This window comes from Symsagittifera roscoffensis, chromosome 1 (genome assembly GCF_963678635.1).
Source record: "Symsagittifera roscoffensis chromosome 1, txSymRosc1.1, whole genome shotgun sequence".
Lineage (NCBI taxonomy): Eukaryota > Metazoa > Xenacoelomorpha > Acoela > Convolutidae > Symsagittifera > Symsagittifera roscoffensis.
In genome coordinates, this window is record NC_087062.1 from 90211276 (window position 1) to 90235728 (window position 24453).

At 36.5% G+C, this 24453-nt stretch overlaps 1 protein-coding gene and 12 non-coding genes across 13 annotated transcripts in view; all 13 read right to left on the reverse strand.

Annotated features, from left to right (window-relative positions):
- Positions 1–24453, reverse strand: part of LOC134840571 (galactose-1-phosphate uridylyltransferase-like) — a 183820-nt gene that overhangs the window by 143662 nt on the left and 15705 nt on the right. The window lies entirely within an intron of this gene.
- On the reverse strand, positions 756–827 carry Trnad-guc (transfer RNA aspartic acid (anticodon GUC)). The gene has a single exon. It is a non-coding gene; the product is annotated as a tRNA-Asp (tRNA).
- Positions 1155–1226, reverse strand: Trnad-guc (transfer RNA aspartic acid (anticodon GUC)). The gene has a single exon. It is a non-coding gene; the product is annotated as a tRNA-Asp (tRNA).
- Trnad-guc (transfer RNA aspartic acid (anticodon GUC)) lies at positions 2723–2794 on the reverse strand. The gene has a single exon. It is a non-coding gene; the product is annotated as a tRNA-Asp (tRNA).
- On the reverse strand, positions 3517–3588 carry Trnad-guc (transfer RNA aspartic acid (anticodon GUC)). The gene has a single exon. It is a non-coding gene; the product is annotated as a tRNA-Asp (tRNA).
- On the reverse strand, positions 3916–3987 carry Trnad-guc (transfer RNA aspartic acid (anticodon GUC)). The gene has a single exon. It is a non-coding gene; the product is annotated as a tRNA-Asp (tRNA).
- Positions 5106–5177, reverse strand: Trnad-guc (transfer RNA aspartic acid (anticodon GUC)). Its single transcript has one exon. It is a non-coding gene; the product is annotated as a tRNA-Asp (tRNA).
- On the reverse strand, positions 6301–6372 carry Trnad-guc (transfer RNA aspartic acid (anticodon GUC)). The gene has a single exon. It is a non-coding gene; the product is annotated as a tRNA-Asp (tRNA).
- On the reverse strand, positions 7894–7965 carry Trnad-guc (transfer RNA aspartic acid (anticodon GUC)). Its single transcript has one exon. It is a non-coding gene; the product is annotated as a tRNA-Asp (tRNA).
- Trnad-guc (transfer RNA aspartic acid (anticodon GUC)) lies at positions 11834–11905 on the reverse strand. The gene has a single exon. It is a non-coding gene; the product is annotated as a tRNA-Asp (tRNA).
- On the reverse strand, positions 13818–13889 carry Trnad-guc (transfer RNA aspartic acid (anticodon GUC)). The gene has a single exon. It is a non-coding gene; the product is annotated as a tRNA-Asp (tRNA).
- On the reverse strand, positions 15002–15073 carry Trnad-guc (transfer RNA aspartic acid (anticodon GUC)). The gene has a single exon. It is a non-coding gene; the product is annotated as a tRNA-Asp (tRNA).
- On the reverse strand, positions 19039–19110 carry Trnad-guc (transfer RNA aspartic acid (anticodon GUC)). The gene has a single exon. It is a non-coding gene; the product is annotated as a tRNA-Asp (tRNA).

Consider the following 24453-nt stretch of genomic DNA (forward strand, 5'->3'; position numbering starts at 1 on the left):
GACAGGCTGGGATACTCAACACTATACTACCGAAGATACACTTCCTCGCATATCTTCCAAATTCATGTCAATTGAAATTCTCAAGTTACAGAATGACACAATACAACTCGATCAGCGTTCAGGAATCCTGCTGTATACAGCAACATGAAATCCGATCATTTTTTGAAAAAAGCAGCTTTTTCTCTTCCCAACATAGTCCCAGCAAAAAACTCGGAGCAGAAAGTCATGTTTGTAAGCTATCTGAAACTAAATTTAAGGCTTTGAACCGACTGAAAAAAAAACTTCATGTAGTTCCTGTTCAAAGACAAAAAAAAACGTTTTTTTGATACGAACTAAAAATTATTCAGGATTTAAAAACCTCTTCGCCGGGGAATCCAACCCCGGTCTCCAACGTGACAGGCTGGGATACTCACCACTATACTACCAAAAATACAGTTCCGAGCATATCTGCCAAGTTAGTGTCATATGAAATTCTCAAATTACAGAATGACAGAATAGAACTCGATCATCGTAAAGGAACCCTGCTGTATACAGCAACATGGAATCTCAGCATTTTTGTTTAAAAAAAAACTGCTTCTCGCATCCCAACATAGTTTCAGCAAAAAATGCTCAGCAAAAAATTATAATTGTAGAATACTTGAAAAAAATCAAGCTTCGAACCGACTAAAAAAAAGCAATTTTCATGTAGCTCCATTTCAAAAACAAAAAAAAACGTTTTCTCGATACGAACTAAAATTTTTTCAGGAAACAAAAACCTCTTCGGCGGGGAATCAAACCCCGGTCTCCAACGTGACAGGCTGGGATACTCACCACTATACTACCGAAGATACACTTCCTTGCATATCTTCCAAATTCATGTCATTTGAAATTCTCAAGTTACAGAATGACACAATACAACTCGATCAGCGTTCAGGAATCCTGCTGTATACAGCAACATGAAATCCCGAAATTTTTTGTAAAAAAAACTGCTTTTTCGCATCCCAACATAGTTTCAGCAAAAAAATGCTCAGCAAAAAATTATACTTGTAAATACTTGAAAAACATCAAGCTTTAAACCGGCTCAAAAAAATAAAAATTTTCATGTAGTTCCATATCAAAAACAAAAAAAAAACGTTCTTTCGATACGAACTAAAAATTATTCAGGAAATAAAAACCTCTTCGACGGGGAATCGAACCCCGGTCTCCAACGTGACAGGCTGGGATACTCACCACTATACTACCAAAGATACACTTCCTCGCATATCTTCCAAATGCATGTCATTTGAAATTCTCAAGTTACAGAATGACACAATACAACTCGATCAGCGTTCAGGAATCCTGCTGTATACAGCACATGAAATCCGATCATTTTTTGAAAAAAGCAGCTTTTTCTCATCCCAACATAGTCCCAGCAAAAAACTCGGAGCAGAAAGTCATGTTTGTAAGCTATCTGAAACTAAATTTTAGGCTTTGAACCGACTGAAAAAAAAACTTCATGTAGTTCCTGTTCAAAAACAAAAAAAAAACGTTTTTTTGATACGAACTAAAAATTATTCAGACAAAAAACCTCTTCGGCGGGTAATCGAACCCCGGTCTCCAACGCGACAGGCTGGGATACTCACCACTATACTACCGAACATACAATTAATCGCATATCTTCCAAGTTCAGGTCATTTGAAATTCTCAAATTATAGAACGACACTAAAGATCTTGATCAGCGTTTAGGAACCCTGCTGTATACAGCAACATGAAATCCCAACATTTTTTCTTTAAAAACTGCTTTTTCGCATCCCAACATAATTCAGCAAAAAAATTATACTTGTAGAATACTTGAAAAAATCAAGCTTTGAAGCGACTTAAAAAAAAGCAATTTTTATGTAGTTCCATATCAGAAACAAAAAAAAAACGTTTTTTCGATACAAACTAAAAATTATTCAGGAAATAACAAACTCTTCGGCGGGGAATCGAACCCCGGAATCCAACGTGACAGGCTGCGATACTCACCACTATACTACCGAAGATTCACTTCCTCGCATAACATCCAAGTTCAGGTCATTTGAAATTCTCAAGTTACAGAATGACACAATACAACACGATCAGCGTTCAGGAATCCTGCTGTATACAGCAACATGAAATCCCGAAATTTTTTGTAAAAAAACTGCTTTTTCGCATCCCAACATAGTTTCAGCAAAAAAATGCTCAGCAAAAAACTATACTTGTAGAATACTTGAAAAAAATCAAGCTTTGAACCGACTAAAAAAAAGCAATTTTCATGTAGTTTTAGTTCAAAAACAAAAAAAAAAACGTTTTTTCGATACGAACTAAAAATTATCAGGAAATAAAAACCTCTTCGGAGGCGAATCGAACCCCGGTCTCCTACGTGACAGGCTGCGATACTCACCACTATACTACCGAAGATTCACTTCCTCGCATAACATCCAAGTTCAGGTCATTTGAAATTCTCAAGTTACAGAATGACACAATACAACTCGATCAGCGTTCAGGAATCCTGCTGTATACAGCAACATGAAATCCCGAAATTTTTTGTAAAAAAACTGCTTTTTCGCATCCCAACATAGTTTCAGCAAAAAAATGCTCAGCAAAAAACTATACTTGTAGAATACTTGAAAAAAATCAAGCTTTGAACCGGCTCAAAAAAATAAAAAATTTTATGTAGTTCCATATCAAAAACAAAAAAAACGTTTTTTCGATACAAACTAAAAATTATTCGGGATATCAAAACCTCTTCGGCGGGGAATCGAACCCCGGTCTCCAAAGTGACAGGCTGGGATACTCACCACTATACTACCGAAGATACACTTCCTCGCATATCTTCCAAATTCATGTCAATTGAAATTCTCAAGTTACAGAATGACACAATACAACTCGATCAGCGTTCAGGAATCCTGCTGTATACAGCAACATGAAATCCGATCATTTTTTGAAAAAAGCAGCTTTTTCTCTTCCCAACATAGTCCCAGCAAAAAACTCGGAGTAGAAAGTCATGTTTGTAAGCTATCTGAAACTAAATTTAAGGCTTTGAACCGACTGAAAAAAAAAACTTCATGTAGTTCCTGTTCAAAAACAAAAAAAAAACGTTTTTTTGATACGAACTAAAAATTATTCAGGATTTAAAAACCTCTTCGCCGGGGAATCCAACCCCGGTCTCCAACGTGACAGGCTGGGATACTCACCACTATACTACCGAAAATACAGTTTCGAGCATATCTGCCAAGTTAGTGTCATATGAAATTCTCAAACTACAGAATGACAGAATAGAACTCGATCATCGTTTAGGAACCCTGCTGTATACAGCAACATGGAATCTCAACATTTTTGTAAAAAAAACTGCTTTTCGCATCCCAACATAGTTTCAGCAAAAAAATGCTCAGCAAAAAATTATACTTGTAGAATACTTGAAAAAAATCAAGCTTTGAACCGGCTCAAAAAAATAAAACTTTTCATGTAGTTCCATATCAAAAACAAAAAAAAAACGTTTTTTCGATACGAACTAAAAATTATTCAGGGAATAAAAACCTCTTCGGCGGGGAATCGAACCCCGGTCTCCAACGTGACAGGCTGGGATACTCACCACTATACTACCGAAGATACACTTCCTCGCATATCTTCCAAATTCATGTTATTTGAAATTCTCAAGTTACAGAATGACACAATACAACTTGATCAGCGTTCAGGAATCCTGCTGCATACAGCAACATGAAATCCGATCATTTTTTGAAAAAAGCAGCTTTTTCTCATCCCAACATAGTCCCAGCAAAAAACTCGGAGCAGAAAGTCATGTTTGTAAGCTATCTGAAACTAAATTTAAGGCTTTGAACCGACTGAAAAAAAAACAAACTTCATGTAGTTCCTGTTCAAAAACAAAAAAAAAACATTTTTTCGATACGAACTAAAAATTATTCAGGGAATAAAAACCTCTTCGGCGGGGAATCGAACCCCGGTCTCCAACGTGACAGGCTGGGATACTCACCACTATACTACCGAAGATACACTTCCTCGCATAACTTCCAAGTTCATGTCATTTGAAATTCTCAAGTTACAGAATGACACAATACAACTCGATCAGCGTTCAGGAATCCTGCTGTATACAGCAACATGAAATCCCGAAATTTTTTGTAAAAAAACTGCTTTTCGCATCCCAACATAGTTTCAGTAAAAAAATGCTCAGCAGAAAATTATACTTGTAGAATACTTGAAAAAAATCAAGCTTTGAACCGGCTCAAAAAAATAAAAATTTTCATGTAGTTCCATATCAAAAACAAAAAAAAAGTTTTTTCGATACGAACTAAAATTATTCAGGAAACAAAAACCTCTTCGGCGGGGAATCGAACCCCGGTCTCCAACGTGACAGGCTGCGATACTCACCACTATACTACCGAAGATACAATTAATCGCATATCTCCCAAATTCATGTCATTTGAAATTCTCAAATTATAGAACGACACTATAGATCTTGATCAGCGTTTAGGAACCCTGCTGTATACAGCAACATGAAATCCCAACATTTATAAAAAAACTGCTTTTTCGCATCCCAACAAAGTTCCAGCAAAAAAAAATGCTCAGCAAAAAATTATACTTGTAAAATACTTGAAAAAAATCAAGCTTTGAACCGACTCAAAAAAATCAATTTTCATTTAGTTCCATATCAAAAACAAAAAAAAAACGTTTTTTCGATACAAACTAAAAATTATTCAGGAAATAAAAAACTCTTCGGCGGGGAATCGAACCCCGGACTCCACCGTGACAGGCTGGGCTACTCGTCACTATACTACCGAAGATACACTTCCTCGCATAACTTCCAAGTTCATGTCATTTGAAATTCTCAAGTTAGAGAATGACACAATACAACTCGATCAGCGTTCAGGAATCCTGCTGTATACAGCAACATGAAATCCCGAAAATTTTTGTAAAAAAAACAGCTTTTTCGCATCCCAACATAGTTTCAGCAAAAAAATGCTCAGCAAAAAATTATACTTGTAGAATACTTGAAAGAAATCAAGCTTTGAACCGGCTCAAAAAAATAAAAATTTTCATGTAGTTCCATATCAAAAACAAAAAAAAACGTTTTTTCGATACGAACTAAAAATTATTCAGGAAATAAAAACCTCTTCGGCGGGGAATCGAACCCCGGTCTCCAACGTGACAGGCTGGGATACTCACCACTATACTACCGAAGATACGCTTCCTCGCATATCTTCCAAATTCATGTCATTTGAAATTCTCAAGTTACAGAATGACACAATACAACTCGATCAGCGTTCAGGAATCCTGCTGTATACAGCAACATGAAATCCGATCATTTTTTGAAAAAAGCAGCTTTTTCTCATCCCAACATAGTCCCAGCAAAAAACTCGGAGCAGAAAGTCATGTTTGTAAGCTATCTGAAACTAAATTTAAGGCTTTGAACCGTCTGGAAAAAAAAACTTCATGTAGTTCCTGTTGAAAAACAAAAAAAAACGTTTTTTTGATACGAACTAAAAATTATTCAGGATTTAAAAACTTCTTCGCCGGGGAATCCAACCACGGTCTCCAACATGACAGGCTGGGATACTCACCACTATACTACCGAAAATACAGTTCCGAGCGTATCTGCCAAGTTAGTGTCGTATGAAATTCTCAAATTACAGAATGACAGAATAGAACTCGATCATCGTTTAGGAACCCTACTGTATACAGCAACATGGAATCTCAACATTTTTGTAAAAAAAACTGCTTTTCGCATCCCAACATAGTTTCAGCAAAAAAATGCTCAGCAAAAAATTATACTTGTAGAACACTTGAAAAAAAATCAAGCTTTGGGACCGGCTCAAAAAAATAAAAATTTTCATGTAGTTCCATATCAAAAACAAAAAAAAAACGTTTTTTCGATACGAACTAAAAATTATTCAGGAAATAAAAACCTCTTCGGCGGGGAATCGAACCCCGGTCTCCACCGTGACAGGCTGGGCTACTCGTCACTATACTACCGAAGATACACTTCCTCGCATAACTTCCGAGTTCATGTCATTTGAAATTCTCAAGTTAGAGAATGACACAATACAACTCGATCAGCGTTCAGGAATCCTGCTGTATACAGCAACATGAAATCCCGAAAATTTTTGTAAAAAAAACAGCTTTTTCGCATCCCAACATAGTTTCAGCAAAAAAATGCTCAGCAAAAAATTATACTTGTAGAATACTTGAAAGAAATCAAGCTTTGAACCGGCTCAAAAAAATAAAAATTTTCATGTAGTTCCATATCAAAAACAAAAAAAAAACGTTTTTTCGATACGAACTAAAAATTATTCAGGAAATAAAAACCTCTTCGGCGGGGAATCGAACCCCGGTCTCCAACGTGACAGGCTGGGATACTCACCACTATACTACCGAAGATACGCTTCCTCGCATATCTTCCAAATTCATGTCATTTGAAATTCTCAAGTTACAGAATGACACAATACAACTCGATCAGCGTTCAGGAATCCTGCTGTATACAGCAACATGAAATCCGATCATTTTTTGAAAAAAGCAGCTTTTTCTCAGCCCAACATAGTCCCAGCAAAAAACTCGGAGCAGAAAGTCATGTTTGTAAGCTATCTGAAACTAAATTTAAGGCTTTGAACCGTCTGAAAAAAAAACTTCATGTAGTTCCTGTTGAAAATAAAAAAAACGTTTTTTTGATACGAACTAAAAATTATTCAGGATTTAAAAACTTCTTCGCCGGGGAATCCAACCACGGTCTCCAACGTGACAGGCTGGGATACTCACCACTATACTACCGAAAATACAGTTCCGAGCGTATCTGCCAAGTTAGTGTCGTATGAAATTCTCAAATTACAGAATGACAGAATAGAACTCGATCATCGTTTAGGAACCCTGCTGTATACAGCAACATGGAATCTCAACTTTTTTGTTAAAAAAAACTGCTTTTCGCATCCCAACATAGTTTCAGCAAAAAATGCTCAGCAAAAAATTATACTTGTAGAATACTTGAAAAAAATCAAGCTTTGAACCGGCTCAAAAAAATAAAAAAAAATTTTCATGCAGTTCCATATATCAAAACAAAAAAAAACGTTTTTTCGATACGAACTAAAAATTATTCAGGAAATAAAAACCTCTTCGGCTGGGAATCGAACCCCGGTCTCCAACGTGACAGGCTGGGATACTCACCACTATACTACCGAAGATACACTTCCTCGCATATCTTCCAAATTCATGTCATTTGAAATTCTCAAGTTACAGAATGACACAATACAACTCGATCAGCGTTCAGGAATCCTGCTGTATACAGCAACATGAAATCCGATCATTTTTTGAAAAAAGCAGCTTTTTCTCATCCCAACATAGGCCCAGCAAAAAACTCGGAGCAGAAAGTCATGTTTGTAAGCTATCTGAAACTAAATTTAAGGCTTTGAACCAACTGAAAAAAAAAAAAACTTCATGTAGTTCCTGTTCAAAAACAAAAAAAAAACGTTTTTTCGATACGAACTAAAAATTATTCAGAAAAGAAACCTCTTCGGCGGGCGGGGATTCGAACCCCGGTCTCCAACGTCTCAGGCTGGGATACTCGTCACTATACTACCGAATATACACTTCCTCGCATAACTTCCAAGTTCATGTCATTTGAAATTCTCAAGTTACAGAATGACACAATACAACTCGATCAGCGTTCAGGAATCCTGCTGTATACAGCAACATGAAATCCGATCATTTTTTGAAAAAAGCAGCTTTTTCTCATCCCAACATAGTCCCAGCAAAAAACTCGGAGCAGAAAGTCATGTTTGTAAGCTATCTGAAACTAAATTTAAGGCTTTGAACCGACTGAAAAAAAAACAAACTTCATGTAGTTCCTGTTCAAAAACAAAAAAAAACGTTTTTTTTTAATACGAACTAAAAATTATTCAGAAAAGAAACCTCTTCGGCGGGGAATCGAACCCCGGTCTCCAACGTGACAGGCTGGGATACTCACCACTATACTACCGAAGATACAATTAATCGCATATCTTCCAAATTCATGTCATTTGAAATTCTCAAATTATAGAACGACACTATAGATCTTGATCAGCGTTTAGGAACCCTAAATCCCAACATTTAAAAAAAAAACTGCTTTTTCGCATGCCAACATAGTTCCAGCAAAAAAATGCTCAGCAAAAAATTATACTTGTAAAATACTTGAAAAAAATCAAGCTTTGAACCGACTCAAAAAAATCAATTTTCATTTAGTTCCATATCAAAAACAAAAAAAAAACGTTTTTTCGTTACGAACAAAAAATTATTCAGGAAAAAAAACTCTTCGGCGGGGAATCGAACCCCGGACTCCACCGTGACAGGCTGGGCTACTCGTCACTATACTACCGAAGATACACTTCCTCGCATAACTTCCAAGTTCATGTCATATGAAATTCTCAAATTATAGAACGACACAATAGAGTTCGATCAGCGTTAAGGAACTCCTCTGGATACAGCAACATGAAATCACAACATTTTTTGTAACAAAAAAACTGCTTTTTCGCATCCCAACATAGTTTCAGCAAAAAAATGCTCAGCAAAAAACAATACTTGTAGAATACTTGAAAAAAATCAAGCTTTGAACCGACTAAAAAAAAAAGCAATTTTCATGTAGTTCCATATCAAAAACAAAAAAAAAACGTTTTTTCGATACGAACTAAAATTTACTCAGGAAATAAAAACCTCTTCGCCGGGGAATCGAAACCCGGTCTCCAACGTGACAGGCTGGGATACTCACCACTATACTACCGAAGATACACTTCCTCGCATATTTTCCAAATTCATGTCATTTGAAATTCTCAAGTTACAGAATGACACAATACAACTCGATCAGCGTTCAGGAATCCTGCTGTATACAGCAACATGAAATCCGATCATTTTTTGAAAAAAGCATCTTTTTCTCATCCCAACATAGTCCCAGCAAAAAACTCGCAGCAGAAAGTCATGTTTGTAAGCTATCTGAAACTAAATTTAAGGCTTTGAACCAACTGAAAAAAAAAAAAACTTCATGTAGTTCCTGTTCAAAAACAAAAAAAAAACGTTTTTTCGATAAGAACTAAAAATTATTCAGAAAAGAAACCTCTTCGGCGGGGATTCGAACCCCGGTCTCCAACGTGACAGGCTGGGATACTCGTCACTATACTACCGAAGATACACTTCCTCGCATAACTTCCAAGTTCATGTCATTTGAAATTCTCAAGTTACAGAATGACACAATACAACTCGATCAGCGTTCAGGAATCCTGCTGTATACAGCAACATGAAATCCGATCATTTTTTGAAAAAAGCAGCTTTTTCTCATCCCAACACAGTCCCAGCAAAAAACTCGGAGCAGAAAGTCATGTTTGTAAGCTATCTGAAACTAAATTTAAGGCTTTGAACCAACTGAAAAAAAAAACTTCATTTAGTTCCATATCAAAAACAAAAAAAAACGTTTTTTCGATACGAACAAAAAATTATTCAGGAAACAAAAAAATCTTGGGCGGGTAATCGAACCCCGGCTTCCAACGTGACAGGCTGCGATACTCACCACTATACTACCGAATATACAGTTCAGCGCATCTTTTCCAAGTTCGCAAGTTCGTGTCATATGAAATTTTCAAATTATAGAACGACACAATAGAGTTCGATCAGCGTTAAGGAACCCTGCTGTATACAGCAACATGAAATCCCAACATTTTAGGTTAAAAAATGCTTTTTTGCATCCCAACATAGTTCCAGCAAAAAAATGCTCAGCAAAAAATTATATTTGTAAAACATTTGAAAAGAAAACAAGCTATTAACCGACTGAAAACTAAAAGCAATTTTCAAGTAGTTCCACTTCAGAAACAAAAAAAAACGTTTTTTCGATACGAACTAAAAATCAATCAGGAGTTCAAAACCTCTTCGGCGGGGAATCGAACTCCGGTCTCCAACGTGACAGGCTGGGATACTTACCACTATACTTCCGAAGCTAACCGTTCCGAGCATATCGGCCAAGTTCGAGTCATATGAAATTCTCAAATTAAAGAATGACACAAAAGAACTCGATCAGCGCTCAGGAATCCTGCTGTATACAGCAACATGATATCCGATCATTTTTTGAAAAAGCAGCTTTTTCTCATCCCAACATAGTCCCAGCAAAAAACTCGGAGCAGAAAGTCATGTTTGTAAGCTATCTGAAACTAAATTTAAGGCTTTGAACCAACTGAAAAAAAAAACTTCAAGTAGTTCCTGTTCAAAAACAAAAAAAAAAACGTTTTTTCGATACGAACTAAAAATTATTCAGAAAAGAAACCTCTTCGTCGGGGAATCGAACCCCGGTCTCCAACGTGACAGGCTGGGATACTCGTCACTATACTACCGAAGATACACTTCCTCGCATAACTTCCAAGTTCATGTCATTTGAAATTCTCAAGTTACAGAATGACACAATACAACTCGATCAGCGTTCAGGAATCCTGCTGCATACAGCAACATGAAATCCGATTATTTTTTGAAAAAAGCAGCTTTTTCTCATCCCAACATAGTCCCAGCAAAAAACTCGGAGCAGAAAGTCATGTTTGTAAGCTATCTGAAACTAAATTTAGGGCTTTGAACCGACTGAAAAAAAAAACAAACTTCATGTAGTTCATGTTCAAAAACAAAAAAAAAACGTTTTTTTTAATACGAACTAAAAATTATTCAGAAAAGAAACCTCTTCGGCGGGGAATCGAACCCCGGTCTCCAACGTGATAGGCTGGGATACTCACCACTATACTACCGCAAATACAAGTAATCGCATATCTTCCAAATTCATGTCATTTGAAATTCTCAAATTATAGAACGACACTATAGATCTTGATCAGCGTTTAGGAACCCTGAATCCCAACATTTAAAAAAAACTGCTTTTTCGCATGCCAACATAGTTCCAGCAAAAAAATGCTCAGCAAAAAATTAAACTTGTAAAATACTTGAAAAAAATCAAGCTTTGAACCGACTCAAAAAAATCAACTTTCATTTAGTTCCATATCAAAAACAAAAAAAAACATTTTTTCGATACGAACAAAAAATTATTCAGGAAATAAAAAACTCTTCGGCGGGGAATCGAACCCCGGACTCCACCGTGACGGGCTGGGCTACTCGTCACTATTCTACCGAAGATACGCTTCCTCGCATAACTTCCAAGTTCATGTCATTTGAAATTCTCAAGTTACAGAATGACACAATACAACTCGATCAGCGTTAAGGAATCCTGCTGTATACAGCAACATGAAATCCCGAAATTTTTTGTAAAAAAAACTGCTTTTTCGCATCCCAACATAGTTTCAGCAAAAAAAATGCTCAGCAAAAAATTATACTTGTAGAATACTTGAAAAAAAATCAAGCTTTGAACCGGCTCAAAAAAATAAAAATTTTCATGTAGTTCCATTTCAAAAACAAAAAAAAAACGTTTTTTCGATAAGAACTAAAGTTTTTTTTGGAAAAAAAACCTCTTCGGCGTGGAATCGAACCCCGGTATCCAACGTGACAGACTGGGATACTCACCACTATACTACCGAAGATACACTTCCCGGCATATCTTCCAAATTCATGTCATTTGAAATTTTCAAGTTACAGAATGACACAATACAACTCGATCAGCGTTCAGGAATCCTGCTGTATACAGCAACATGAAATCCGATCATTTTTTGAAAAAAGCAGCTTTTTCTCATCCCAACATAGTCCCAGCAAAAAACTCGGAGCAGAAAGTCATGTTTGTAAGCTATCTGAAACTAAATTTAAGGCTTTGAACCGACTGAAAAAAAAAAAACTTCATGTAGTTCCTGTTCAAACACAAAAAAAAACGTTTTTTCGATACGAACTAAAAATTATTCAGAAAAGAAACCTCTTCGGCGGGGAATCGAACCCCGGTCTCCTACGTGACAGGCTGGGATACTCACCACTATACTACCGAAGATACAATTAATCGCATATCTTCCAAGTTCATGTCATTTGAAATTCTCAAATTATAGAACGACACTATAGATCTTGATCAGCGTTTAGGAACCCTGCTGTATACAGCAACATGAAATCCCAAAATTTAAAAAAAAAACTGCTTTTTTGCATCCCAACATAGTTCCAGCAAAAAAATGCTCAGCAAAAAAATATACTTGTAAAATACTTGAAAAAAATCAAGCTTTGAACCGACTCAAAAAAAGCAATTTTCATTTAGTTCCATATCAAAAACAAAAAAAAAACGTTTTTTCGATACGAACTAAAAATTATTCAGGAAATAAAAAACTCTTCGGCGGGGAATCGAACCCCGGACTCCACCGTGACAGGCTGGGCTACTCGTCACTATACTACCGAAGATACACTTCCTCGCATAACTTCCAAGTTCATGTCATTTGAAACTCTCAAGATACAGAATGACAAAATACAACTCGATCAGCGTTCAGGAATCCTGCTGTATACAGCAACATGAAACCCCCAAATTTTTTGTAAAAAAAACTGCTTTTTCGCATCCCAACATAGTTTCAGCAAAAAAAAGCTCAGCAAAAAATTATATTTGTAGAATACTTGAAAAAAATCAAGCTTTGAACCGGCTCAAAAAATAAAAATTTTCATGTAGTTCCATTTCAAAAACAAAAAAAAACGTTTTTTCGATAAGAACTAAACTTTTTTCAGGAAATAAAAACCTCTTCAGCGTGGAATCGAACCCCGGTCTCCAACGTGACAGGCTGGGATACTCGTCACTATACTACCGAAGATACACTTCCTCGCATAACTTCCAAGTTCATGTCATTTGAAATTCTCAAGTTACAGATTGAGACAAAACAACTCGATCAGCGTTCAGGAATCCTGCTGTATACAGCAACATGAAATCCGATCATTTTTTGAAAAAAGCAGCTTTTTCTCATCCCAACATAGTCCCAGCAAAAAACTCGGAGCAGAAAGTCATGTTTGTAAGCTATCTGAAACTAAATTTTAGGCTTTGAACCGACTGAAAAAAAAACAAACTTCATGTAGTTCCTGTTCAAACACAAAAAAAAACGTTTTTTCGATACGAACTAAAAATTATTCAGAAAATAAACCTCTTCGGCGGGGAATCGAACCCCGGTCTCCAACGTGACAGGCTGGGATACTCGTCACTATACTACCGAAGATACACTTCCTCGCATAACTTCCAAGTTCATGTCATTTGAAATTCTCAAGTTACCGAATGACACAATACAACTCGATCAGCGTTCAGGAATCCTGCTGTATACAGCAACATGAAATCCCGAAATTTTTTGTAAAAAAACTGCTTTTTCGCATCCCAACATAGTTTCAGCAAAAAAATGCTCAGCAAAAAATTATATTTGTAGAATACTTGAAAAAAATCAAGCTTTGAACCGGCTCAAAAAAATAAAAATTTTCATGTAGTTCCATTTCAAAAACAAAAAAAACGTTTTTTCGATAAGAACTAAACTTTTTTCAGGAAATAAAAACCTCTTCAGCGTGGAATCGAACCCCGGTCTCCAACGTGACAGGCTGGGATACTCGTCACTATACTACCGAAGATACACTTCCTCGCATAACTTCCAAGTTCATGTCATTTGAAATTCTCAAGTTACCGAATGACACAATACAACTCGATCAGCGTTCAGGAATCCTGCTGTATACAGCAATATGAAATCCCGAAATTTTTTGTAAAAAAACTGCTTTTTCGCATCCCAACATAGTTTCAGCAAAAAAATGCTCAGCAAAAAATTATACTTGTAGAATACTTGAAAAAAATCAAGCTTTGAACCGGCTCAAAAAAATAAAAAATTTCATGTAGTTCCATATCAAAAACAAAAAAAAACGTTTTTTCGACACGAACTAAAAATTATTCAGGAAATAAAAACCTCTTCGGCGGGGAATCGAACCCCGGTCTCCAACGTGACAGGCTGGGATACTCACCACTATACTACCGAAGATACACTTCCTCGCATATCTTCCAAATTCATGTCATTTGAAATTCTCAAGTTACAGATTGAGACAATACAACTCGATCAGCGTTCAGGAATCCTGCTGTATACAGCAACATGAAATCCGATCATTTTTTGAAAAAAGCAGCTTTTTCTCATCCCAACATAGTCCCAGCAAAAAACTCGGAGCAGAAAGTCATGTTTGTAAGCTATCTGAAACTAAATTTAAGGCTTTGAACCGACTGAAAAAAAAACTTCATGTAGTTCTTGTTCAAAAACAAAAAAAAAACGTTTTTTTGATACGAACTAAAAATTATTCAGGATTTAAAAAACCTCTTCGCCGGGGAGTCCAACCCCGGTCTCCAACGTGACAGGTTGGGATACTCACCACTATACTAACGAAAATACAGTTCCAAGCGTATCTGCCAAGTTAGTGTCATATGAAATTCTCAAATTACAGAATAGAACTCGATCATCGTTTAGGAACCCTGCTGTATACAGCAACATGGAATCTCAACATTTTTGTAAAAAAAACTGCTTTTCGCATCCCAACATAGTTTCAGCAAAAAAATGCTCAGCAAAAAATTATACTTGTAGAATACTTAAAAAAAATCAAGCTTTGAACCGGCTCAAAAAAATAAAAATTTTCATGTAGTTCCATATCAAAAACAAAAAAAAAACGTTTTTTCGATACGAACTAAAAATTATTCAGGAAATAAAAACCTGTTCGGCGGGGAATCAAACCCCGGTCCCCAACGTGACAGGCTGGGATACTCACCACTATACTACCGAAGATTCACTTCCTCGCATATCTTCCAAATTCATGTCATTTGAAATTCTCAAGTTACAGAATGACACAATACAACTCGATCAGCGTTCAGGAATCCTGCTGTATACAGCAACATGAAATCCGATCAATTTTTGAAAAAAGCAGCTTTTTTCATCCCAACATAGTCCCAGCAAAAAACTCGGAGCAGAAGGTCATGTTTGTAAGCTATCTGAAACTAAATTTAAGGCTTTGAACCGACTGAAAAAAAAAACAAACTTCATGTAGTTCCTGTTCAAAAACAAAAAAAAAAACGTTTTTTCGATACGAACTAAAAACTATTCAGAAAAGAAACCTCTTCGGCGGGGATTCGAACCCCGGTCTCCAACGTGACAGGCTGGGATACTCACCACTATACTACCGAAGATACAATTAATCGCATATCTTCCAAATTCATGTCATTTGAAATTCTCAAATTATAGAACGACACTATAGCTCTTGATCAGCGTTTAGGAACCCTGCTGTATACAGCAACATGAAATCCCAACATTAAAAAAAAACTGCTTTTTCGCATCCCAACATAGTTCCAGCAAAAAAATGCTCAGCAAAAAATTATACTTGTAAAATACTTGAAAAAAATCAAGCTTTGAACCGACTCAAAAAAATCAATTTTCATTTAGTTCCATATCAAAAACAGAAAAAAAACGTTTTTTCGATACGAACAAAAAATTATTCAGGAAAGAAACCTCTTCGGCGGGGAATCGAACCCCGGACTCCACCGTGACAGGCTGGGCTACTCGTCACTATACTACCGAAGATACACTTCCTCGCATAACTTCCAAGTTCATGTCATTTGAAATTCTCAAGTTACAGAATGACACAATACAACTCGATCAGCGTTCAGGAATCCTGCTGTATACAGCAACATGAAATCCCGAAATTTTTTGTAAAAAAAACTGCTTTTTCGCAGCCCAACATAGTTTCAGCAAAAAAATGCTCAGCAAAAAATTATACTTGTAAAATACTTGAAAAAAAATCAAGCTTTGAACCGGCTCAAAAAAATAAAAATTTTCACGTAGTTCCATTTCACAAACAAAAAAAACGTTTTTCGATAAGAACTAAAATTTTTTCAGGAAATAAAAACCTCTTCGGCGTGAAATCGAACCCCGGTCTCCAACGTTCCAGGCTGGGATACTCGTCACTATACTACCGAAGATACACTTCCTCGCATAACTTCCAAGTTCATGTCATTTGAAATTCTCAAGTTACAGAATGACACAACACAACTCGATCAGCGTTCAGGAATCCTGCTGTATACAGCAACATGAAATCCCGAAATTTTTTGTAAAAAAACTGCTTTTCGCATCCCAACATAGTTTCAGCAAAAAAATGCTCAGCAAAAAATTAAACTTGTAGAATACTTGAAAAAAAATCAAGCTTTGAACCGGCTCAAAAAAAAAGTTTTCATGTAGTTCCATTTCAAAAACAAAAAAAACGCTTTTTCGATAAGAACTAAATTTTTTTCAGGAAGTAAAAATCTCTTCGGCGTGGAATCGAACCCCGGTCTCCAACGTGACAGGCTGGCATACTCGTCACTATACTACCGAAGATACACATCCTCGCATAACTTCCAAGTTCATGTCAATTGAAATTCTCAAGTTACAGAATGACACAACACAACTCGATCAGCGTTCAGGAATCCTGCTGTATACAGCAACAAGAAATCCCGAAATTTTTTGAAAAAAGCAGCTTTTTCTCATCCCAACATAGTCCCAGCAAAAAACTCGGAGCAGAAAATCATGGTTGTAAGCTATCTGAAACTAACTTTAAGGCTTTGAACGGACTGAAAAAAAAGCAAACTTCATGTAGCTCCAGTTCAAAAACAAAAAAAAAACGTTTTTTCGATACGATCTAAAAATTATTCAGGAATTAAAAACCTCTTCGGCGGGGAATCGAGCCCCGATCTCCAACGTGACAGGCTGGGATACTCACCGTTATACTACCGAAGATAAAAATCATCGCATATCTTCCAAGTTCATGTCATTTGAAATTCTCAAATTATAGAACGACACTATAGATCTCGATCAGCGTTTAGGAACCCTGCTGTATACAGCAACATGAAATCCCAACATTTAAAAAAAAAACTGCCTTTCGCATCCCAACATAGTTCCAGCAAAAAAAATGCTCAGCAGAAAATTATAGTTGTAGAATACTTGAAAAAAATCAAGCTTTGAACCGACTAAAAAAAGCAATTTTCATGTAGTTCCATTTCAAAAACAAAAAAAAACGCTTTTTCGATAAGAACTAAATTTTTTTCAGGAAGTAAAAATCTCTTCGGCGTGGAATCGAACCCCGGTCTCCAACGTGACAGGCTGGCATACTCGTCACTATACTACCGAAGATACACATCCTCGCATAACTTCCAAGTTCATGTCATTTGAAATTCTCAAGTTACAGAATGACACAACACAACTCGATCAGCGTTCAGGAATTCTGCTTTATGCAGCAACATGAAATCCGATCACTTTTTGAAAAAAAACAGCTTTTTCTCATCCCAACATAGTCCCAGCAAAAAACTCGGAGCAGAAAATCATGGTTGTAAACTATCTGAAACTAAATTTAAGGCTTTGAACGGACTGAAAAAAAAGCAAACTTCATGTAGTTCCAGTTCAAAAACAAAAAAAAAAACGTTTTTTCGATACAAATTAAAAATTATTCAGAAAAAAAAAACCTCTTCGGCGGGGAATCGAACCCCGATCTCCAACTCGGAGCAGAAGCGGTTTTTATTTCCTGAATAATTTTTAGATCGTATCGAAAAAACGTTTTTTTTTTGTTTTTGAACTGGAGCTATATGAAGTTTGCTTTTTTTTCAGTCCGTTCAAAGCCTTAAAGTTAGTTTCAGATAGCTTACAACCATGATTTTCTGCTCCGAGTTTTTTGCTGGGACTATGTTGGGATGAGAAACAGCTGCTTTTTTCAAAAAATGATCGGATTTCATGTTGCTGTATACAGCAGGATTCCTGGACGCAGTTCCACCAAAAACAAACTCGGAGCAGAAAGTCATGGTTGTAAGCTATCTGAATCTAAATTTAAGGCTTTGAACCGACTGAAAAAAGCAAACTTCAGGTAGTTCTAGTTCAAAAACAAAAAAAAATGTTTTTTCGATACGAACTAAAATTTATTCAGGAAATAAAAACCTCATCGGCGGGGAATCGAACCCCGGTCTCCAACGTGACAGGCTGGGATACTCACCACTATACTACCGAAGGTACACTTCCTCGCATATCTTCCAAATTCATGTCAATTGAAATTCCTAAATTATAGAACGACACAATAGATCTCGATCAGCGTTTAGGAACCTTGCTGTATACAGCAACATGAAATCCCAACATTTTTTGTTAAAAAAACTGCTTTTTCGCATTCCAGCATAGTTTTACCAAAAACATGCGCAGCAAAATACTATACTTGTAAAATACTTGAAACGAATCAAGCTTTGAACCTGCTCAAAAAAAAGCAATTTTCATGTAGTTCCATTTCAAAAACAAAAAAACGCTTTTTCGATACGAACTAAAAAGTATTCAGGAAATAAAAACCGCTTCGGCGGGGAATCGAACCCTGGTCTCCAACGTGACAGGCTAGGATACTCACCACTATACAACCGTAGATACACTTGCGCGCATAACTTCCAAGTTCGTGTCATTTGAAAAACTCAAATTATAGAACGACACAATAGAACTCGATCAGCGTTTAGGAACCCTGCTGTATACAGCAATATGAAATCCCAACAATTTTTGTTAAAAAAAAACTGCTTTTTCGCATCCCAACATAGTTCCAGCAAAAAAATGCTCAGCAAAAAATTATACTTGTAAAATACTTGAAAAAAAAATCAAGCTTTGAACCGACTCAAAAAAAGCAATTTTCATGTAGTTCCATTTCAAAAACAAAAAAACGCTTTTTCGATACAAACTAAAAGTTATTCAGGAGTTAAAAACCTCTTTGGCGGGGAATCCAACCCCGGTCTCCAACGTGACAGGTTGGGATACTCAACGCTTTACTACATTGTACAGTTCCGAGCATATCTGCCAAGCTCGTGTCATATGAAATTCTCAAGTTACAGAATGACACAATAGAACTCGATCAGCGTTCATGAATCCTGCTGTATACAGCAACATGAAATCCGATCATTTTTTGAAAAAAAGCAGCTTTTTCTCATCCCAACATAGACCCAGCAAAAAACTCGGAGCAGAAAGACATGGTTGTAAGCTATCTAAAACTAAATTTAAGGCTTTGAACCAACTGAAAAAAAAGCAAACTTCATGTAGTTCCAGTTCAAAAACAAAAAAAAAACGTTTTTTCGACACGAACTAAAAAATATATTCAGGAAATAAAAACCTCTTCGGCGGGGAATCGAACCCCGGTCTCCAACGTGACAGGCTGGGATACTCACCACTATACTACCAAAGATACACTTCCTCGCATATCTTCCAAATTCATGTCATTTGAAATTCGCAAATTATAGAACGACACAATAGAACTTGATCAGCGTTTAGGAACCCTGCTGTATACAGCAACATGAAATCCCAAAATTTTTTGTAATAAAAAAACTGCTTTTTCGCATACCAACATAGTTCCAGCAAAAAAATGCTCAGCAAAAAATTATACTTGTAAAATACTTGAAAAAAACCAAGATTTGAACCGACTCAAAAAAAAGCTATTTTCGAGTAGTTCCACTTCAAAAACGAAAAACGTTTTTTCGATACGAATTAAAATTACTCAGGAGTTAAAAACCTCTTCGGCGGGGAATCGAATTCTGGTCTCCAACAACGTGACAGGCTGCGATACTCACCACTATACTTCCGAGGATACCGTTCCAAGCAAATCTGCCAAGTTTGTGAAATATGAAATTCTCAAATTACAGAGTGACACAATTGAACTCGATCAGCTTTCAAGAATCCTGCTGTATACAGCAACATGAACTCCGATCATTTTTTGAAAAAAGCAGCTTTTTCTCATCCCAACATAGTCCCAGCCAAAAAAATCGGAGCAGAAAGTCATGGTTGTAAATTGTCTGAAACAAAATTTAAGGCTTTGAACCGACTGAAAACGAAAAACAAACTTCATGTTGTTCCATTTAAAAAACAAAAAAAAAACGTTTTTTTTTTCGATACGAACTAAAAATTATTCAAGGGTTAAAAACCTCTGCGTCGGGTAATCGAACCCCAGTCTCCAACGTGACAGGCTGTGATACTCACCACTATACTACCGAAGATACCGTTCCGAGCATATCTGCCAAAATCGTGCCATATGAAATTCTCAAATTATAGAACGGCACAATATAGTTCGATCAGCGTTAAGGAACCCTGCTGTATACAGCAACATGAAATCCCAACATTTTTGGTAAAAAACGCTTTTTTGCATCCCAACATAGTTCCGGCAAAAAAATGCTCAGCAAAAAATTATATTTAAAAATTATTAAAAAGAAAAGAAATCAAGCTTTGAACCGACTGAAAACAAACAGCTTTTTTCAAGTAATTCCACTTCAAAAACGAAAAACGACGGGGAATTGAACACAGGTCTCCAACATGACAGGCTGTGATACTCTCCACTATGCTACCGAAGATACAGTACCTAGCATATCTGCCAAGTTCGAGTCATATGAAATTCTCAAATTAAATAATGACACAAAAGAACTCGATCAGCGCTCAGGAATCCTGCTGTATACAGCAACATGATATCCGATCATTTTTTGAAAAAGCAGCTTTTTCTCATCCCAACATAGTCCCAGCAAAAAACTTGGAGCAGAAAGTGATTGTTGTAAATTATCTGAAATAAATTTAGGACTTTGAACCGAATGAAAACAAAAAGCAAACTTCATGTTGTTCCATTTAAAAAACAAAAAAAAACGTTTTTTTTTTCGATACGAACTAAAAATTATTCAAGGGTTAAAAACCTCTGCGTCGGGTAATCGAACCCCAGTCTCCAACGTGACAGGCTGTGATACTCACCACTATACTACCGAAGATACCGTTCCGAGCATATCTGCCAAGTTTGTGAAATATGAAATTCTCAAATTACAGAGTGACACAATTGAACTCGATCAGCTTTCAAGAATCCTGCTGTATACAGCAACATGAACTCCGATCATTTTTTGAAAAAAGCAGCTTTTTCTCATCCCAACATAGTCCCAGCCAAAAAAATCGGAGCAGAAAGTCATGGTTGTAAATTGTCTGAAACAAAATTTAAGGCTTTGAACAGACTGAAAACGAAAAACAAACTTCATGTTGTTCCATTTAAAAAACAAAAAAAAAAACGTTTTTTTTTTCGATCCGAACTAAAAATTATTCAAGGGTTAAAAACCTCTGCGTCGGGTAATCGAACCCCAGTCTCCAACGTGACAGGCTGTGATACTCACCACTATACTACCGAAGATACCGTTCCGAGCATATCTGCCAAAATCGTGCCATATGAAATTCTCAAATTATAGAACGGCACAATATAGTTCGATCAGCGTTTAGGAACCCTGCTGTATACAGCAACATGAAATCCCAACATTTTTGGTAAAAAAACGCTTTTTTGCATCCCAACATAGTTCCAGCAAAAAAATGCTCAGCAAAAAATTATATTTAAAAATTATTAAAAAGAAAAGAAATCAAGCTTTGAACCGACTGAAAACAAACAGCTATTTTCAAGTAATTCCACTTCAAAAACGAAAAATGACGGGGAATTGAACACAGGTCTCCAACATGACAGGCTGTGATACTCTCCACTATGCTACCGAAGATACAGTACCTAGCATATCTGCCAAGTTCGAGTCATATGAAATTCTCAAATTAAATAATGACACAAAAGAACTCGATCAGCGCTCAGGAATCCTGCTGTATACAGCAACATGATATCCGATCATTTTTTGAAAAAGCAGCTTTTTCTCATCCCAACATAGTCCCAGCAAAAAACTTGGAGCAGAAAGTGATTGTTGTAAATTATCTGAAATAAATTTAGGGCTTTGAACCGAATGAAAACAAAAAGCAAACTTCGTGTTGTTCCATTTAAAAAACAAAAAAAAAACGTTTTTTTTTTCGATACGAACTAAAAATTATTCAAGGGTTAAAAACCTCTGCGTCGGGTAATCGAACCCCAGTCTCCAGCGTGACAGGCTGTGATACTCACCACTATACTACCGAAGATACCGTTCCGAGCATATCTGCCAAGTTTGTGAAATATGAAATTCTCAAATTACAGAGTGACACAATTGAACTCGATCAGCTTTCAAGAATCCTGCTGTATACAGCAACATGAACTCCGATCATTTTTTGAAAAAAGCAGCTTTTTCTCATCCCAACATAGTCCCAGCCAAAAAAATCGGAGCAGAAAGTCATGGTTGTAAATTATCTGAAACAAAATTTAAGGCTTTGAACCGACTGAAAACGAAAAACAAACTTCATGTTGTTCCATTTAAAAAACAAAAAAAAACGTTTTTTTTTTCGATACGAACTAAAAATTATTCAAGGGTTAAAAACCTCTGCGTCGGGTAATCGAACCCCAGTCTCCAACGTGACAGGCTGTGATACTCACCACTATACTACCGAAGATACCGTTCCGAGCATATCTGCCAAAATCGTGCCATATGAAATTCTCAAATTATAGAACGGCACAATATAGTTCGATCAGCGTTTAGGAACCCTGTTGTATACAGCAACATGAAATCCCAACATTTTTGGTAAAAAACGCTTTTTTGCATCCCAACATAGTTCCAGCAAAAAAATGCTCAGCAAAAAATTATATTTAAAAATTATTAAAAAGAAAAGAAATCAAGCTTTGAACCGACTGAAAACAAACAGCTATTTTCAAGTAATTCCACTTCAAAAACGAAAAACGACGGGGAATTGAACACAGGTTTCCAACATGACAGGCTATGATACTCTCCACTATGCTACCGAAGATACAGTACCTAGCATATCTGCCAAGTTCGAGTCATATGAAATTCTCAAATTAAATAATGACACAAAAGAACTCGATCAGCGCTCAGGAATCCTGCTGTATACAGCAACATGATATCCGATCATTTTTTGAAAAAGCAGCTTTTTCTCATCCCAACATAGTCCCAGCAAAAAACTTGGAGCAGAAAGTGATTGTTGTTAATTATCTGAAATAAATTTAGGGCTTTGAACCGAATGAAAACAAAAAGCAAACTTCATGTTGTTCCATTTAAAAAACAAAAAAAAACGTTTTTTTTTCGATACGAACTAAAAATTATTCAAGGGTTAAAAACCTCTGCGTCGGGTAATCGAACCCCAGTCTCCAACGTGACAGGCTGTGATACTCACCACTATACTACCGAAGATACCGTTCCGAGCATATCTGCCAAGTTTGTGAAATATGAAATTCTCAAATTACAGAGTGACAAAATTGAACTCGATCAGCTTTCAAGAATCCGGCTTCCAACGTGACAGGCTGGGATACTCACCACTATACTACCGAAGATACAGTTCAGCGCATCTCTTCCAAGTTCGTGTCATACGAAATTCTCAAATTATAGAACGACACAATAGAGTTCGATCAGCGTTAAGGAACCCTGCTGTATACAGCAACATGAAATCCCAACATTTTTGGTTAAAAAAAGCTTTTTTGCATCCCAACATAGTTCCAGCAAAAAAATGCTCAGCAAAAAAATTATATTTGCAAAACATTTGAAAAGAAAACAAGCTATGAACCGACTGAAAACAAAAAGCAATTTTCAAGTAGTTTCACTTCAGAAACGAAAAAAGTTTTTTTTCCATACGAGCTAAAAATCAATCAGGAGTTCAAAACCTCTTCGGCGGGGAATCGAACTCCGGTCTCCAACGTGACAGGCTGGGATACTCACCACTATACTTCCGAGGATACCGTTCCGAGCATATCTGCCAAGTTTGTGCCATATGAAAGTCTTAAATTACAGAATGACACAAATGAACTCGATCAGCGCTCAGGAATTCTGCTGTATACAGCAGCATGAAATCCGATCATTTTTTGAAAAAAGCAGCTTTTTCTCATCCCAACATAGTCCCAGCAAAAAAAAAAACGGAGCAGAAAGTCATAGTTGTAAATTATCTGAAAAAAATTTAAGGCTTTGAACCGACTGAAAACAAAAAGCAAATTTCATGTAGTTCCATTTCAAAAACAAAAACAAAACGTTTTCCCGATACAAACTAAAAATTATTCAGGAGTTAAAAACCTCTTCGGCGGGGAATCGAACCCCGGTATCCAACGTGACAGGCTGGGATACTGACCACTAAGCTTCCGAAGACACCGTTCCGAGCATATCTGCCAAATTATTGCCAAATGAAATTCTCAAATTATAGAACGGCACAATAGAGTTCGATCAGCGTTTAGGAACCCTGCTGTATACAGCAACATGAAATCCCAACATTTTTGGTTAAAAAAACGCTTTTTTGCATCCCAATATAGTTCCAGCAAAAAAATGCTCAGCAAAAAATTATATTTGTAAAATATTTGAAAAGAAAACAAGCTATGAACCGACTGAAAACAAAATGCAATTTTCAAGTAGTTCCAATTCAAAAACGAAAAACGTTTTTTCGATACGAACTAAAAATTGGGGTTAAAAGGAGTTAAAAACCTCTTCGGCGGGGAATCGAACCCCGATATCCAACGTGACAGGCTGCGATACTCACCACTATACTACCGAAAATACAGTTGAGCGCATCTCTTCCAAATTCGTGTCATATGAAATTCTCAAATTATAGAACGACACAATAGAGTTCGATCAGCGTTTAGGAACCCTGCTGTATACAGCAACATGAAATTTCAAAA